An 18,168-nucleotide genomic window follows, 5' to 3' on the forward strand; every position below is an offset into this window, starting at 1 on the left:
CGATCCTCAGCACTACATAAAATAAATAAATAAGGAGCTGGAGTGTGTGAGGCCCTGGGTTCTATCCTCAGCCTCGCATATAAATAAATAAAGGATCCATTGACAATACATATATATATATATAATATATATATATATATATATTATATATATATATATATAATAAAAACTGAAGCCAAGAGTAACAATAAGGAAGCTGGAGGCAGAGTGTTTCCTGATCCTCTCATCTTATGTATGGAGATAAATATTGGCAAACTGACTTCATTAAGTAACCTGGGGGGCTGGGGATATTGCTCAGCTAGTAGAGTGCTTGCCTCACATGCACAAGGACCTGGGTTCAATCCCCAGCACCAAAAAAAAAAAAAAAAAAAAAAGTAACCTGGGAGTAGTATCTGCAGCTACAACTTGGATATATCATTATCTATAGAATCTTCTAAGCAGAAAGAATCAATCCCCTGACAGCCCTATGTGCCTTAGTTAACCTAATCAACTTGGCTGAAAGAACCAAAATATAAGTTAAAAAATTGCAGGGCTGGGGGTGTAGCTCAGTAGTAGAGTATGTTCTTAGCATAAGGCAGGTCCTGGGTTTAATCTCCTGCATGCAAGGGTATTTTATAAAAACCCATGACAGGGTCAAAATAGTGACACTCTCTTTCCCTTTGTTTTATTTATCAACTGATTGTAGTAGGAATTGAATTCAGAGGTGTTCTAACAGTGACTTAAATCCCCAGGCCTATTTTTAAAAAAATTTTTTTAGTTGTTGATGAACCTTTATTTTATTTTTTTATTTATTAAGATGCGGTGCTGAGAACCAAACCAGTGTCTCATACATGCTAAGCAAGTGCTCTATCACTGAACTACAACCCCAGCCCATTCCCAGCCTTTTTATTTTTTATTTTGAGGCAGAGTCTTGCTGAGTTGCCAGACTGGCTTGGAATTTGTAATCCTCCTGCCTCAGCCTCCCAACTCACTAGGATTATAGGCATGGGCCACTGTGCCTAGCTCTCCCTTGATTTTTTTTTTTTTAAACAGTATTGGAGATTGAACCCCAGGGCCTCAACACATGATATTAGGCTTTACCACTGAGCTACATCGCCAGCCCTTTTTAAAAATTTTTATTTTGAGGTAAAGTCTTGCTAAATGGCCTCAAACTTGCAATCTTCATGCCTTAGCCTCCTTAGCTTATATTATAGGTGCGCCCCACTAGACCTGACTTGAACTTTTAGTGTTTGAAATTTTTTTACAGCCGGGCATAGTGGCACACACTTGTAGTTCCAGCAACTGGGGAGGCTGAGACAGGAGGATCACAAGTTTGAAACCAGTCTCAGCAACTTAGTGAGGCCCAAAACAACTTAGTGTCTCAAAATAAATAAATAGATAGATAGACAGATAGAGCTGGAGATGTAGCTTATTGGTAAACACCCTTGGGTTCAATATCCAGTACCAGGCTGAGCACAATAACCCACGCCTGTAACTCCAGTAGATTGGGGGGCTGAGAAAGTTCAAAGCCAGCCTCAACGATTTAGCAAGGACCTAAGCAACTCAGTAAGACCCTGTCTCTAAATAAAATATTTAAAAAGGATTGGAGATGTGGCTCAGTGGTTAAGTTCCTTCTGGGGTTCAATCCAGGTAATAATAATAATAATAATAATAATAATCCAGTACCAAACAAAATAAAACACTGAGAAATGTCAGTGTTTCAGAGACCATTGTTCAAATTTTAATGAATGGCAAAAGTCAAAATGAAAGTATTTTGGAGAATATAGTTTGGGGAGGAAACAGATTTAGACTTAGGCTTTAAATAGCTTTCTACCTGCTAAAGAAAAACAGGCAGTGAGGGTGAAACATACTTCAAATTCATACACAATGGCATTTCTGTGGAAATACAGCCTTTCAGCCTCTCTCCTCTGAAATAAAGTGTTTGCAGAAGGCCTGGGGAAGTAGCTCACTGATAGAGCACTTGCCTGCATGCATAAGTCCCCAATTTTGATCCCCAGCAATTCAAGGGAAAAAAAAAAAAGTTCATAGAAAGCTCTTTTGAATTAAGCATAGAAATACCATATGATCCAGCAAACTCTACTCTTAGGTACATACCCCAAAGAATTTAAAACATAAATTCAAACTGATACTTGTACACAAATAGCAACATTATTCACAACAGCCCCAAAGTGGAAATAACCAAGCACTCATTGAAGAATGAATGGATTAGGGCTGGGGATGTGGCTCAAGTGGTAGCCCGATCGCCTGATGTGTGTGCGCCTGGGTTTGATCCTCAGCATCACATACAAACTAAGATGTTGTGTCCGCCAAAATAAATAAATATTAAAATTCTCTCTCTCTTAAAAAAAATGAATGGATTAAAAAAATTCATCCAATGGAATATTGTTCAAATTTTAAAAGGAATTAAATTCTGATACATAGTACACATGGATGAAATCACAAAAATTTTATATTAAGTGAAATAAACCTGACCCAAAAGGACAAATATGTATGATTTCATACAATACTTTCATGTAAGGGACTTAGAGTGGTCAAATTCATAGAGGCAGCTGGCCTCTGGTGACATACACATGTAATCCCAGGAGGCTGAGGCAGGAGGATGGCAAATTCAAGGCCAGTCCGGGCAATTTACAGAGACCCTATTCCCTCCCTCCCCGCCCCCTACCAAAAAATAATTCATACTAAAAGAAGTGGGATAGCCTTTGCCAGGGGTGAGGGAAGAGGGGAATAAGGAGTTAAGAGTTTAATGGGGACAGAGTTTTAATTTAGAAAGATAAAAAGGTTCTAGAGATAATGGTGATTATAATCGTGCAATGTATTCAATTCCATTGAATTTACACTTAAATTTGGTTAAGATGGTAAACGTTATATGTACTTTACGTAAATTTTATTTATTTATGTATTCTGGTACTGGGGAGTAAACCCAGGCATGCTCTACCACTGAGCTACACCTTCAACCCCGTTTGTTTTTTATTTTGAAACAGGGTCTTTTTAAATTACCCAGGCTGGCCTCAAATTTATGATCCTCTTGCAATCCTCATAGCAATTGGTATTTTGGGCTTCAACTAGTAAAGAACAGCGATCTGAGATTACAGGAATGCACCATTTCACCAATTTTCCTGCATATAACACAATTAAAAAATATAAAACAAAAAAACCTCTTGGAGAAGGGAATACACTGTGAAACTGAGCCAAAAATACACGGACTCTGGCGGTTTCCCTCAATTTCCCTTTGCAGTCTCTGAAATAAGTCTATTAGCATCTTACCTCCCATAGTGCTTTGCTACAATCTGTTCCAAAACCTCGTTAAATTCAATCACAACCGAAATACCTATGTACTTTCGATAGGTCATCATACAATTACGCTTGATTGGATAATTTTCAATCAAACAATAAGTTAAAGTTTTTCCAGTAGTCTCAAATTCGCCTTTGTGTAATAGGAACCTCACTTATTGGGGGCGAAGGCCGGTGGGCGTAGCTCTTCAGCTTTGCGCAGTGGCAGTATCGTAGCCAATGAGGTTTATCCGAGGCGCGATTATTGCTAATTGAAAACTTTTCCCAATACCCCGCCGTGACGACTTGCAATATAGTCGGCATTGGCAATTTTTGACAGTCTCTACGGAGACTGAATATTATTGGTGCAAATATAAGAATCGCTTTTCATTAGTAGTTGAAGGCGAAAGTACTAATTGCCATCGTAGGGTTTCTTCAAGCTTTTGCAGGTTTTTCTACAAAAAAAACTTGTTTTTGCTTGAGAACGTCAAGTACTTTTATGCTACGCTGTTTTGTTCAAAGTCTTTTTAGTTACGTTTTCGAATGCTTGCTCTCTCAAAGCACAACTCCCGTGCGCTTATTCCTGCACTCGCCCATTCAGCCAGTCATGCTTTCAGGTTTTACCCTTACCGCTTTCCGGCTGGTGTTTGTGAAAGTCTACCCAGTCGTTTCTATGGCGTCACGTTTATTTGCATAAAAGTCCCCAGCATCCCCAGCGGCTTCTCTATTTCTAAAATATGAACGAATATTGGACACGAGTAATCTAATGACAAGAAATTTCCCACGAGAACAGTGCTTGAATGTAACTGATTGTGCAGAAACACATTATATCCACACGTGTGCTGGCTTTTGTTCACCCTCACTGTAAAAGCAGTTATCATCCATGGGAGAGCAGGAGGGGAGGTCATGTCTGCCAGCTTTGCGCAGTGGCAGTATCGTAGCCAATGAGGTTTATCCGAGGCGCGATTATTGCTAATTGAAAACTTTTCCCAATACCCCGCCATGACGACTTGAAATATAGTCGGCATTGGCAATTTTTGACAGTCTCTACGGAGACTGAATATTGTGGGTTTAAAAGTAAGGTTTTTTTCCATCGCGTCTATACTAGCTACACTTCTGTCTGTTGTGTTGTTTTTAGTTCCTTTCTTTTTACTATTTGTTTTCACTACTCTGTCTTCGCCTGGTGTTGTATCAGTAAAAGTCTTTGCACCCAGGTTTTTAGGAGTCTTGTTCACATTTCCGGTCTAGCTTCACCTGCTTCGACTACTATTGCTCCTCTGGCATCTGGTGGGTGGTAACTGCATCCACAGTTCAAAAGGCACTGGGAAAGACAGCCCTATTAATAAGTTGGACTTGGTCCCTGCTTCAAGAAGTTTACAGTCTGTAGATAAACCTAAACAAGTCAACAAATAAGATGCGCGGTGGCTCACGCCTGTAATCCCAGTGGCTCTGAGCCAACCTCAGCATTAGCGAGGCACTAAGCAACTCAGTGAGGCCTTGTCTCTAAATAAAAAGTACAAAATAGGGCTGGGGATGTGGCTCCGTGGTCGAGTGCCCCTGAGTTCAATCCCCGGTAATCCCCCCCCCTCCCGCTATCCCTGAAAAAATAATTCAGTGATAAATGGGAGGATATGATTGATGGAGACCAAACAAATTCTAAGTTTCACCTAGTATTGGGTATTGAGCACTTACTGCATGCCTGACCCAGTGCAGATTGCTTAATTTGCTTTACTTCATTTAATTCTTACAGAAACCATTCCTTCCTGTACCCCAAACAACTTTATTGAGCCAGGTATGGTGGCTCACGCCTGTAATCCCAGAGATGTGAAAGACTGAGGCAGGAGAATCGCCAAGTTCTGGGCCAGCCTCAGAAATTTTGGGAGTCCTTGTCTCAAAATAGAGCTGCCTGGTGTGGTGGCGCCCGTTTGTAATCCCAGTGGCTCAGGAGCTGAAGCAGGAGGATCGCAAACTCAGTTAATCTCAGCAGTTTAACAAGGTCCTAAGCAATTTAGCCAGATCATGTGTCAAAATAATAAAATAAAAAGGAGTGGGGGGGGGGCTGGGGATGTGGCTCAAGCGGTAGCGCGTTCGCCTGGCATGCATGCGGCTCGGTTGGATTCTCAGCACCACATACAAACAAAGATGTTGTGTCCCCCGAAAACTAAAAAATAAATATTTAAAAAAAAAAAGACAAATACGTTTCTAAATTAAAAAAAAGGGGGTGGGGTGGGGATGTGGCTCAGTGGTAAAGCGACCCTGGGTTCAATCCCCAGTACCTCCTCCCCAAAGAAATCCCACAACTTCTGCACATGTTTAAAACATGCAATTTCATAAATACATTACTCCAATCCAGATAGTGAAATCCATGACTACCGAGTCTCTTGGTGTTCCTTTTTTTGGGGGGTGGGGTACAGGGATTGGACTCAGGGACATTGGACCACTAAGCCACATCCATTGGACCACTAAGCCACATCCTTGTATTTTATTTAGAGCCAGAGTCTTACTGGGTTGCTTAGTGCCTCCCGTTTGCTGAGGCTAGCTTTGAACTCTCAATCCTCCTGCCTCAGCCTTCTGAGCTGCTGGGGGTACAGGCATGTGTCATGGTGCTGGGCTTTTGCTGTTCCTTTGTGATCCCTTCCTCCCGTGTGTCTCCACTCCCCTTTCTCTTCCCAATCCTTCAATCTCTCTTCATTCTCTCCAGTCCGAAGCAATCATTGTTCCTCTTTCTATCATTATAGATCAGTTTGCATTTTCTAGTTTTATATAAATGGAATAATCCCGAATGTGAATTTTTTTTTTCCTGGTACTGGTAATTGAACCCAGAAGGATTTTACCACTTAGCTACATCCTCAGTCCTTTTTATTTTTTATTTTTTAATTGTGAGACAGAGTCTCACTAAATTGCCAAGGCTGCCTCAAATTTAAAATCCTCCTATCTCAGCCTCCCAAGTACCTGAGATTATAGGTGTGCACCACTACACCTGTATGTGACTTTTTTTTTTGTACCAGAGATTGATTGAACCCAGGGATGGTTAACCACTGAACCACATCACCAGCCCTTTTTATGTTTCATTTTGAGATAGAGTCTTGGTAAATCCCTTAGGGCCTCACTGAATTGCTGAGGCTGGCCTTGAATTTGGGATCCTCATGCCTCAGCCTCTTGAGTCACTAGGATTACAGATATGTGCCACCACTCCTGGCTGAATATAACTTTTTTTTTTTTTTTGTAGCGGGAATTGACCTCAGGGCACTTGACCACTGAGTCACATCTCCAGCCCTATTTTGTGTTTTATTTAGAGACAGGTCTCACTGAGTTGCTTAGCGCCTTGCTGTTGCTGAGGCTGGCTTTGAACTGGTGATCCTCCTGCTGCAGCCTCCCAAACTGCTGGGATTACAGGCATGCACCACCCTGCCTGGCTTCTACATAACTTTTTAAGGTTGATATTTGTCACTAAGTATGATATCCTTGAGGTGAGGTCCATTTAGCTTGAATGTATTAATGATTATTTCTTTTTTATTTATTGCTGAGTGTCCAATTGTATGGAAGTACCAAAGTTTGTGCAACTAACTATTCGCCCATTGAAGATCATTTGGGTTGTTAGCAGTATTTTGCCATTATGAATAAACATAATAATATTCCTATACACAGGTTTTTATGTGAGCCTATTTTTGGTTGGTTTGGTGTTTTGAAACAGGATCTTGCTATGTTGCCCAGACTGGTCTTGAATTTTGTGGGCTTAAGTGATAATCCTGCCTCAGCCTGCCAAGTAGCTGGGACTACAGGCATATACCAGTATATCTGACCTAATTTTTTGTTTTGGGGGGGTAAGGGGGGATAAGGGTAATTGGGAATTGAACCTAGAGCCACTAAGCCACATCCTCAGCCCTTTTTATGTTTTAATTTGAAGATGGGATCTTTTAAGTTGCTTAGGACCTTACTAAATTGCTAAGGCAGGCAGGCCTCCAATTTTCGATCCTCTTGCCTCAGTCTTTCAAACTGCTGGGATTGCAGGTGTGCACCACTGCACCTGGCCTGGCCTAAGATTTTCATTCTCAGGATAATTGCCTAAGGGTGTGATTGCTGAGCCCTATGGCAAATGCATAAATTGCTGGGGATAGGGGCGTGCACCCATAATCCAAGAGACTCAGGAGGCTGAGGCAGGAGGATTGTAAATTCAATGCCAGCCTCAGCAATTTAGTGTAAGTCTGGAGGAACTTAGCGATACCTTGACTCTAAATAAAATATAAAGGGATGTGACTCAGTGGTTAAGCACCCCGGGGTTCAGTCCTGGTACACATGCACACAAAAAAGAAAAGAAGAATAAAATAAAAAGAAATTGCTACATTATTTTCCAAAGTGGCTGTACCATTTTACATTCTATCTGCAATCTTTTTACATCTAGATCAGTTCTTCTGCTTTTTTTTTCTTTCCTTTATGACATTGATCTCTTTCTCTTTTTTGCTAGGAATCAAACCCAGAGCTTTGTGCATGTTAGGCAAGTGCTCTACCACTGAGCTGTATCCTTGGCCTGTGACACTGATTTTTTGAAGAGTCCGTGGCAATCTTGTAGAATGTCCCACATTCTGCCTTCATTTGATTGGGTCCCCGTGGTACTATGTAACATGTTCCTCTGTACCCTGAATTTCCTGAAAAGGGGAAGTTACACCTGGTAGCTTGATCAGGTTAAGATTAAATATTTCAGCAAGACTGTGTAGTTCAGTGATGGAGCACTTGCCTAGCTTGCGATAGGTCCTAGTGCTGTCCCCAAGGAGAAGTGAGTGGCAAGAGACCTCCAGAAGGAACGACATCAACTTTTACTTAATGATGCTGAGTCTGAGCACCTGTTTAAGCCGGTAACTCTCCTCTCTCCCCCTCAACTATGAAGCCACAGGTTTCCCTGGGTGAGCAGTCATTGTGAAATGAACAACCAGTTTGACACAGGAACCATTTGATACTAAAAGCCTTTTGCTGGGGCTGGGGATGTGGCTCAAGCGGCAGCGCGTTCGCCTGGCATGCATGCGGCCCAGGTTCGATCCTCAGCACCACATACCAACAAAGATGTTGTGTCCGCCGAGAACTAAAAAATAAATATTAAAAATTCTCTCTCTCTCTCCTCTCTCACTCTCTCTTTTAAAAAAAATAAAAAATAAAAGCCTTTTGCCTTCCACAGCCGCTCCCCTAACCCACTTCCTGATCAGGCAGGAAGAGATCATGAGTGAGTGAGAAAAGTTAATGTCACTTCTCTGGAAGCCCCAGGGTAGCTTTCCTAGTACCAGGCCAGCGCTCAAGGCCTGGTAGCTCCAAGATGTCACGAGCCCCCTGGACAAGTCTGCCAGGGCAAATTTTGTATTGATCAGGAAATCAGATGATGCCCTGGGGATCCAGATGACAAAGTTCTCTCCTGATTTCTATTAAAATTTAGAAAAGTAGGGCTGGGGATATGGTTCAATGGAGTTGTACTTGCCTAGCACATGCAAGGCCCTAACTCTGAAAAAGTGTTTTCACTAGATCTGGGTTTTTTTTCACTTTTTTTTTTTTTTGAGGGGAGGGCAGTTGTGGGGAGTGGGATTGAACCCAGAACCTCATGCATGCTAGGCAAGCACTCTAACAATGAGCCACACCCCCAGAACTTTCTTGAATCCTTGAGAAAGTTGCCAAGGCTGGCCTTGAGGCCCCCACTAAGGTATTTCTAGGGGAAATGTCTACAGGTGGGATTGGCTGCTTAAGAGCCATGCATATTTTGCATTTCGAGGGGTAACTTACTTCCAATTTGTCACTTTAAAAATCTATACCAATGCACTTGCCGGAAAAGCCAGGTAAGATGCCTGGCACAGTGGTAGACGAGTGGAATCCCAGTGGCTAGGGAGGCTGAGACAGGAGGATCTGGAGTTCAAAGCCAGCCTCAGCAAAAATGAGGGCCTTAAGCAACTCAGTGAGACCCTGTCTCTAAATAAAATACAAAATAGGGCTGGAGATGGGGCTCAGTGATTGAGTGCCCCTGAGTTAAAAATCCACCCCCACCCCACCCCCCAAAAAAGAAAAGCCACATATGAGAAGATTTGGGGAATATTTGATGTGTGTGTTTGGAAGAGTTCTGCAGCTCTCACGTGGCTGGTGTGGGTTGGAGAGAAGGGGGAAGAGGGCAAATGCACACCCACTGTCCTGAGGGAGGCCAGGGTATGCAATCCAGATCCAACATTTGCTGCCCCACCCCCCACCCCACCCCCCTTCCAGGCAGGGAACCAGGAGAAGGCCCTGGGTTGGGTGAGGTCATCCTTGTCTTGGAGGGAGGAGGAATCTGGACCCGTCCCAACTGATCTGTTCCCCCTCTGCCATGTATGAAAATGTCCTCAGAAACACTAGCCCCCAATGGAGGGAACCCCCCACTCACTCTATCTCCTGAGCCTGCCTGAATCCCCGGGCTTCAGGGGATGGAAAAACCTGACTCTGGGGGTTATCTGGGCAGAGAAAGGGTCTGTGGGGCCCCAAACAATCTGCTCAGTGTTTAACTCACTACAGGATGTTTTCAAGAATCACCAGCTTCTAGGTTAAAAATATCCCATACCCTGGGGCCCTCAGTGTCTGTCTCAGAACAGAGCTGCCTCACAGCTCCATGACTTTGCCATCACTGAGCAATTAACTGAAGCCAATTGATTTGCTTTTGTTCCCCCGTGATGCTTAGACTGCAGGCTTTTTCGGTTCAGATTTTCACTCCAGTATCCACTAGCTGTGTGACCCTAGGTCACTCACTTAGCCTCTCTGTGCCTCAGTGTCTGTGGCTGCCAGAGGAGAATCATGGTGGTATCTATCTCAGAGGCCAGTGGGCCTCCACCCTGGTTGTGTGTGAGAATTGCCTGGGGAGCTTTTAAAAATCCTGATGCTCAGACTGCATTCCAGACCAATTAAATCAGAATGTCTGGGGACTGGGTCTGGGGGAAGAAAAAAAAAATTCTTTTTTTTTTTTTCTTTTTCTTTTTTTTTTTTTTTTTTTTTAGCTTCCTAGGTGATTCCAATGTGCCTCTAAGGCTGAGACCCACTGCTGGACAGATTTTTTTTTTTTAATTAAATGAAATAATATAGGACAAGTGTGCCTGGCACAGAGGTAAGTGCTTTGGTGCAGGGATAAGGGATTGATCTTCAAGTCTGGGTGGCAGTCATGGAAGGCTTCCTGGAGGAGAGGCTAGCTAAGCTCTGAATGGAAGGTGGAGAGCAGATAAGCAGGACTGAGAGGGCAGGATGGATGTTAGCACCTGCGGGGGGCCTAGAACCTTGGGACTGAGGCATCTCAGAGGAACTGAGCATCATCCTGGGCCAGGAAGGCGACTCAGTGGTGGTATACCTGCTTTATAGGCTGTAGGTTCCGCCCACAGCCCTGGGGTAAAAAGCGTTATAATGCCACCTTATAATGTCATTGCCTGTGACTGCAGCTGAGAAGGGAAGAAGTAGGGAGAGTTGGGAAGGAGGCACACGGCAACTGGGTCCTTCCCTGAGGTCAGAGTCATTGGATTCCTTCTGATGTCATGAAGGTTTTAAGCAGAACAGTGACCCAGACAGTGCTCGCACCTAAATCCAGGGGCAGCCAGGGTCCTCCAAAGGCATGTGTTTCCAAGAAGCTGACAAGGAGCTGTGGCTCAGACCCCTGCTCCCCCTGAGTTCCGTCCTGGGTTCCAGTCTGGGCTCTTCCTCTCCAAGGCTCTGTGGCTGCGGGCAGGTGGCCTTGACTTATGAGCCTTACTTTCCTGGCCTACAAAAGAGGCAGGAAACAGCCAGTGGATTTCTGCAAGGATCAATTGAGATAACAATGTAAAAGACTTAAATCTTGTGGTTACCATGGGCTAAACAATAAATTCTCCAATAACAATGATGATGATGCTGACAATGGCTCGTAGTAGTTTATGCAATAATAATTATTAATAATCATAACCTTGATTCTGCAACCCTTTGGTGGCTAAATAAATGCCCAAACCTGCCCTGTCTCTCCTTAGCCTTCCAAGTACCTCTCGGATTCTTAGATGATAATTTTAGACACACTTGCCAGCCCTGAATTTTCATGTTTTTCTTTTCTTTTCTTTTTTTTTTTTTCTACCAGGGATTGAACTCAGGGGCACTCGACCATTGAGCCCCATCCCTAGCCCTATTTTGTATTTTATTTAGAGACAGGGTCTCACTGAGTTGCTTAGCACCTCGATTTTGCTGAAGCTGGCTTTGAACTTGTGATCATCGTGTCTCAGTCTCATGAGCTGCTGGGATTCTTTTCATGCATTTTTACTGTTGTTGAATCCACATAGGAACCATGAAGAAGGTGTAGGTTTTATTCTCCAGATTTTACAGTTAAAGCAGTTGAGGCCCAAGAGGTTAAGCCACTTCCTCCAAATCGCACAGCTGCTAAGTAAGAGCCCTAAAGAAGCTCACTTCCACTTTACGGATGAGAAAACTGAGGTTTATTGGCTGAGGTTATCTTGCCCCAAGTGGCACAGTTGGACAGGTGGCAGAACTGGAATGGAAAGGTAAGCCTGTCTCAGGATTATTGGACACCAGACACTTCCCCCAGAGATCCAAAGTCCCTGCTGGGATCCACCCATTGACCCTTGAGCCACTTGGCTCCTCCTTGAAATAAGCTTTCAATCTTGTTGCCTCTATTCTGAGGCCCTCAGCCTCTCTGTCTTGGATATCAGCCCCTTTATCTGGAATGTTTTTCCCACAGCCCTCTTCAAAAACCAGGTCAGGGTTAGTTCTTTTCCAGAAAACATTCTCCAAGTCTCATTGGAATTATTGTTTTGTGTTTTCCTTTCCTTTTTTTTTCTTTCTTTTTCTGCCTTTTCCTCCCTCCTCTCCCCCCTCTCTTTCTCCTTCCTTCCTTCCTTCCTTCCTTCCTTCCTTCCTTCCTTCCTTCCTTCCTTCCTTCCTTCCTTTCTGCTGGGGATGGATGGAACCCAAGCTTCATTGCATGCTAAGCACATCCTGTACCACCTACCAACATTCCCAGCCCTATAGTGACATTTTTTAAATGTAGTTTTATTTTACTTTTTACTTATTAATTCATTTGGGGAATAGGTGAAATCACATATGTGGTTCAAAACTCAAAAGAATCCAACAGGGTCAGGCTGGTGGCGCACTCCTATAATTCCAGAGACTCAGGAGGCTGAGACAGGAGGATTGCAAGTTCAAGGCTAGCCTGGGCAACTTAGAGAGACTCTGTCTCACTATAATAAAACAGCCTGGGAAATGTAGTTGAGTGATAGAGTGCCCTGGGTTTATTCCCTAATACTGAAAAGAAAAAAAACAAAAATAAAAATTCCAGGCTTCCAGCCTGCCGCTCTGTCACAACCCCAGCAGGTGCCCTTAGGATGCTTCTTGTGCCTTGGCTCTGGTGCCCTCTGAGCAAGCCCATTTGTGGTGGTGTCTTGTGCATATGACTTGTAAGTGATGTTGCCATGGATCTGAATTTCCATTCCAGCATTTGAGTTGAATGGATTGCGGCAGTTACCATTGTTGGTGCTATGGCTGCCATTGGTTACCTAGCTTACAAAAGATTCGGTGTGAAAGATCATCCCAATACCAGCTGGGTTCGGTGGTGCAAACCTGTAATCCCAGCAGCTTGGGAGTTTGAGGCAGGAGGATCGTGAGTTCAAAGCCAGCCTCAGCAACTTAGTGAGGGCTTAAGAAGATAAAAAATAAAAAGGGCTGGGCATGTGGCTCAGTGGTTAAGCACCCCTGGGTTCCATCCCTGGGTTCAAAGCCAGCCTCAGCAACTTAGTGAGGCCTTAAGAAGATAAAAAATAAAAAGGGCTGGGGATGTGGCTCAGTGGTTAAGCACCCCTGGGTTCCATCCCTGTACTCATTGCAATAAAGCAATGGTAAATTTTCTCATCCAGAAAGACAACCCCAAGATAGTCTATGCTTTTGACATGGAGGATCTGGGAGATAAAGCTGAGTTCTGCCATTGCTGGAGGTCCAAAGTTCCCATTCTGTGATGGTTTTCACAGGAAACATCATGAAAAGACTGAAGACAACGTAAGACCTCTGATTGTTGAGAAAAAAGAAACTTAAGTGGACAGCTTTAATGCTGCACACCAGCTTGTCATGGTGTCACCTGATCACATAACTAGAATGACTCCCTCTTCTAATCCACCTCCCCTGGATTCTAGATGTGGTACATTGCAAATTTCAGCTTTCACATTCACAGCATTTGCCTAACTTATTGAAACATCATGGAGCATATTTGTTTAAACAAAAAAGAAAAAGGAAAAACCATCTTACAGCCTGTGTGGATTATTTTGGTCTTGGAAGGACCTGTTTCTTTAAATTTAAAATAATGGTATAAGAATTGTGGGCTGGGGATGTGGCTCAAGTGGTAGCGCGCTCGCCTGGCATGCGTTCGGCCTGGGTTCGATCCTCAGCACCACATACCAACAAAGATGTTGTGTCCACCGAGAACTAAAAATAAATAAATAAATAAATATTAAGAATTGTATCTTGAGGTTAATGTATTAAATCATTTTCAAAATCAGGAAGAAAAAATTCCAAAGGGTATTGAGTGGAGTCTCCTTCCTACTCCTGATCTCCAGTCACCCACCTCCTCCCATCTGGTTTTGGTGTTTGTGTGTTCTTCCAGAACACTTCCAGAAGGTATAGACATTTCAGAAACAAATATATTGTTTTCTACTCCCCCTCACAAATGATACACGTGTTACACTTTTATTTGTTTATTTTTGGTACCAGGGATTGAACCCAAGGGTACTTAACCACTGAGCCATATCCCTAACCCTTTTTATATTTTTCTTTAGAGAAAGGTTCTCACTAAGTTGTTCATGGTCCTCATTAAATTTTGAGGCTAACGTTGAACTGACAATCCTCCTGCCTCAGCCTCCCCAGCTGCTGGGATTACAGGCATGCGCCACAGCGCCTGGCATGACTCATTTTTTATTTTTCAATATTTATTTTTTGGTTGTAGTTGGACACAATACCATTAATTAATTAACTAATTAATTAATTTTTTAAAATGATAGCTTTATTTTTTTTTATTTTTAAAGAGAGAGAGAGAATTTTAATATTTATTTTTTAGTTCTCAGCGGACACAACATCTTTGTTGGTATGTGGTGCTGAGGATCGAACCCGGGCCGCACACATGCCAGGCGAGCGCTTGAGCCACATCCCCAGCCCTTATTTATTTATTTTTATGTGGTGCTGAGGATCAAACCCAGGGTCTCGCACTTGCTAGGCAAGCGCTGTACCACTGAGCCCCAGCCCCAGCCCCAGCCCCAGCCCACGACTCATTCTTAATCTTCGAGATTTTTTTTTCATACCAGTACGTAATGAATACCCTAGATCTTTTCTGTGGCTACATCTTTTTCCATTGTAAGACTGTATGTAATTTATTTAACCAACCTCCTATCGATGTGTATTTGGGTTGTTTTTAATCTTTTTCCCTTAAAAACAGCAGGGCAGGGCTGTGGATGAGAAATCACATTGGCAGTCAGGACCCTGCCCCACAGAGGAGAGAGGGTGGGGCTGGGAGCCTTACACTGGGGTTCTTATCTGACCTTGCAATGATCTCCACAGCCCATTTGGCTCATTTCGTTGGGTCTCCACCTCCCCAGTCTTTCATTCTTTTTTTTTTTTTTTTTTTGAGAGAGAGAGAGAGAGAGAGAGAGAATTTTTTAATATTTATTTTTTAGTATTTGGCGGACACAACATCTTTGTTTGTATGTGGTGCTGAGGATCGAACCCGGGCCGCACACATGCCAGGCGAGCGCCCTACCGCTTGAGCCACATCCCGAGCCCAGTCTTTCCTTCTTTCCAACAGTTTTGTTTTTGGATGCTGGGAATTGGGCTTGGAGTCTTGTGAAGCTGTTCTATCTGAGCTACATCCCAGACCCTCTCCAACACTGTTTACTGAACCCTCCCCTTCCCTGTGAAGACAGACATAATCCCTGCTTCCAAGGTCCTGACATTTTAATGGGGAGGAGAGAGATGAATAGCAAACAGGTAAACAAATAAATACAGAACATGTCCAAAGGTGAAAATAAATAAGTCAGAAGAAGGAGATATAGGGTCTACTGGGAGTGTGGGGAAGATTTTAGATAAAATGTCCAGGACCTACAGAGATGGCATGTCAATAGCTATGCTAAAACCTGGAAAGAACATTCCAGAATGGAAACTTTGAGGGCCCCGCAGTCAGAACAAGTTGGCTGTGCTTGAGGGACATAAAACAGGAGGAGCAGCTGTGAATGGAGCAAGAGGAACCAAGGGAGACTGAGAGGGAGAGCTGATTTGAGGTGCAGGCTCAGAGACCCTTTTGATGAGTTTGAATATTATTCCAAGTGGAACAGGAAACCATTGGAGGGGTTTAGCAGGGGACTGATGAGACTTTCTTTACATTGTGTAAACTTTAGTTGGCAACCCATTTGTACCACTCTTAGGTATTTATCCAAGAGAAACGAGACCATATGTCCATGCAAAGACTTCTACACACATGCTCATGTGGCTTTATTCACAGTGGCCAAACCGAGAAAAACAATCTCTGTGTCCCTCCATAGGATAATGGAGAAACAGGCGATGGTATATCTATACAGTGGGTGGTCAGCAACAAAAGGGTACACAGCACACGGGTGACCCTCACAGGCATGCGTGCTAAAGACACTACCCCTCAGAGCCCCCCCAAAACAGTATATTTCCATTTCTGTCAATGCATTCTATATAATGGCTGGGGGTTAGCTCAGTGGTAGAGCACTTGCTTAACATGTGAGAGGTTCAGGGCCTCTCACATGTAAATCAATCCTCAGCACCAAATAAATAAAATAAAAAATGCAAAGTAATTTACAATAACAGAAAGCAAGTGGGGGAAGGATCAACTGCAAGGGAGTAGGAAGGAGTGATAGAAAGTTCTATATCTTTATTGAGGTGGCCGTTACATGGTGGTATACAACTGTTAAAACTCACTAAACTAGCTGGGCATGGTGGCACATGCCTGTAATCCCAGTAGCTTGGGAGGCTGAGACAGGAGGATTGCGCATTCAAAGCCAGCCTCAGGAGCTTCGAGCAACTCAGTGAGACCCTGTCTCTAAATAAAATACAAGGGCTGGGGAAGTGGCTCAAGCGGTAGCGCGCTCGCCTGCTATGCGTGCGGCCCGGGTTCGATCCTCCGCACCACATACAAACAAAGATGTTGTGTCCGCCGAAAACTAAAAAATAAATATTAAAAAAATAATAATAAAAATAAAATACAAAATAGGGCTGGGGATGTGGCTCAGTGGTCGAGTGACCCTGAGTTCAATCCCTGGTACCAAAACAAGACAAAACAACTCACTGAACTAGTGTACTTAGTATGGCTACAATTTATTGGGTGTAAATTATAATTATTAAAGCAGATTTTAAAAAGATAACTGACTTCTGAGTGGAAGGGTCCATTTTGGAAGTTAATGCAGTAATCCAAATAAGAGAACGGTTGAAAGGGGTAAGGGGAGTCAGGCCATGCTTTGTGGGTGGGAGGACTGGACAGCGGTGGGAAGTCAGACAGGGGAAGAATTGGAGTTCAGTCCAGGTATGCACCTGGTCAATATGTGAACCCTTCAGCAATATGACAGAGACTGAGGGTTCAGCAGCTTTGGAAGGAAATTTTGCCTCCAGTTGTCCAAGGAAGCGATTTATCATCTTTTTGTTGGGTGGTGGTGGGGTGACAGGGGTGAAACCTAAGACTTTGTACATGCTAGGCAAGTGCTTTTACTGGGCTAAATCCCTAGCCCTTGCATAATCTCTTGAGATCCCTTCTGACCCTGTAATTCTTTGTTTATAAGCCCTCCCGTGCCAGGCAAACATGTCATGTAGGAAAAATCCTTAGCATCTTGTCTTACGGATGTGAAAACTGGGGCTTAAATAGATTCTCCTCCAGGGGGAAGCAGGTTAAGCCAAATTTGGACTTGGGTCCTCTTTCTTTCTTTCTTTCTTTCTTTCTTTCTTTCTTTCTTTCTTTCTTTCTTGTTATACATGGACATGATATCTTTGTTTGTTTTTATGTGGTGCTGAGGATTGAACCCAGTGCCTCACATGTGCGAGACAAGTGCTCTGCCACTGAGCCACATCCCCAGCCCTCTGGTCTTCTTACTATCATATTATTTAACTTTTCCTGAGAGCTCATCTATCTTACCCTTAGCTTCTTCCACTGCCCTGCCCTCCTGGGGAGTTTCTTCCATTAAACTATGAGCTTTCTAAGGACAGGATCTATGGTTTGCTTTGTTCCAAGTCATTTGGCAAATGTATATTAAGTACCTACTATGTGCCACATACATACTAGACGTAGATATATGGTAAGCGTGTTTTCTCCCCTCACCTGTGTGTAGTCTTTGTGGATAGAGACATTTATCAAACAGTCTCACCGCTAAATGTTAATTGCAGTGATCAGAAGGGCCCACATAACAGGTACATATAAGATGTTGGGGCTGGGGATGTGGCTCAAGCGGTAGCGTGCTTGCCTGGCATGCATGCGACCTGGGTTCGATCCTCAGCACCACATACAAACAAAGATGTTGTGTCCGCCGATAACTACAATATAAATATTAAAATTCTCTCTCTCTCTCTCTCTCTCTCTCTCTCTAAAAAAAAAAAAAAAAAAAAAAAAAAAAGATGTTGGAAAAGCATTACAAGAGCATGCAATAGCGTGATTGCCCAGTTGGGGAGCAGTGTTGGCTCTTGATTTTTAATAGAGGAGGATGTGGCAGCCATAGAGATGAGTTGTTTGAATATGCCTTCAAAAAGAGTTTGAATAGTTCAGTGGCAGAGTACTTACATAGTATGCACAAGGCCCTAGGTTCAATCCTGAGCACTGAACAGAAAAAACAAAACCTAAAACTCCTTATCCTCCAGCTTCAGGAGTGACGGTTTACAGGTCCAGTGCTT

General features: G+C 43.3%; 2 non-coding genes and 1 pseudogene across 2 annotated transcripts; all 3 read left to right on the forward strand.

The window, feature by feature from the left end:
• The first annotated feature begins 3,484 nt into the window (after positions 1 to 3,484).
• On the forward strand, positions 3,485 to 3,625 carry LOC120892154 (U4 spliceosomal RNA). Its single transcript, XR_005736805.1, has one exon. It is a non-coding gene; the product is annotated as a U4 spliceosomal RNA (small nuclear RNA).
• Positions 3,626 to 4,188: 563 nt separating this feature from the next.
• Positions 4,189 to 4,329, forward strand: LOC120892153 (U4 spliceosomal RNA). The gene has a single exon (XR_005736804.1). It is a non-coding gene; the product is annotated as a U4 spliceosomal RNA (small nuclear RNA).
• An 8,378-nt stretch (positions 4,330 to 12,707) lies between these two features.
• Positions 12,708 to 13,323, forward strand: LOC101955720 (CDGSH iron-sulfur domain-containing protein 1-like; annotated as a pseudogene).
• Positions 13,324 to 18,168: the final 4,845 nt, after the last annotated feature.

The sequence above is a fragment of the Ictidomys tridecemlineatus genome, chromosome 2 (genome assembly GCF_052094955.1).
Source record: "Ictidomys tridecemlineatus isolate mIctTri1 chromosome 2, mIctTri1.hap1, whole genome shotgun sequence".
Lineage (NCBI taxonomy): Eukaryota > Metazoa > Chordata > Mammalia > Rodentia > Sciuridae > Ictidomys > Ictidomys tridecemlineatus.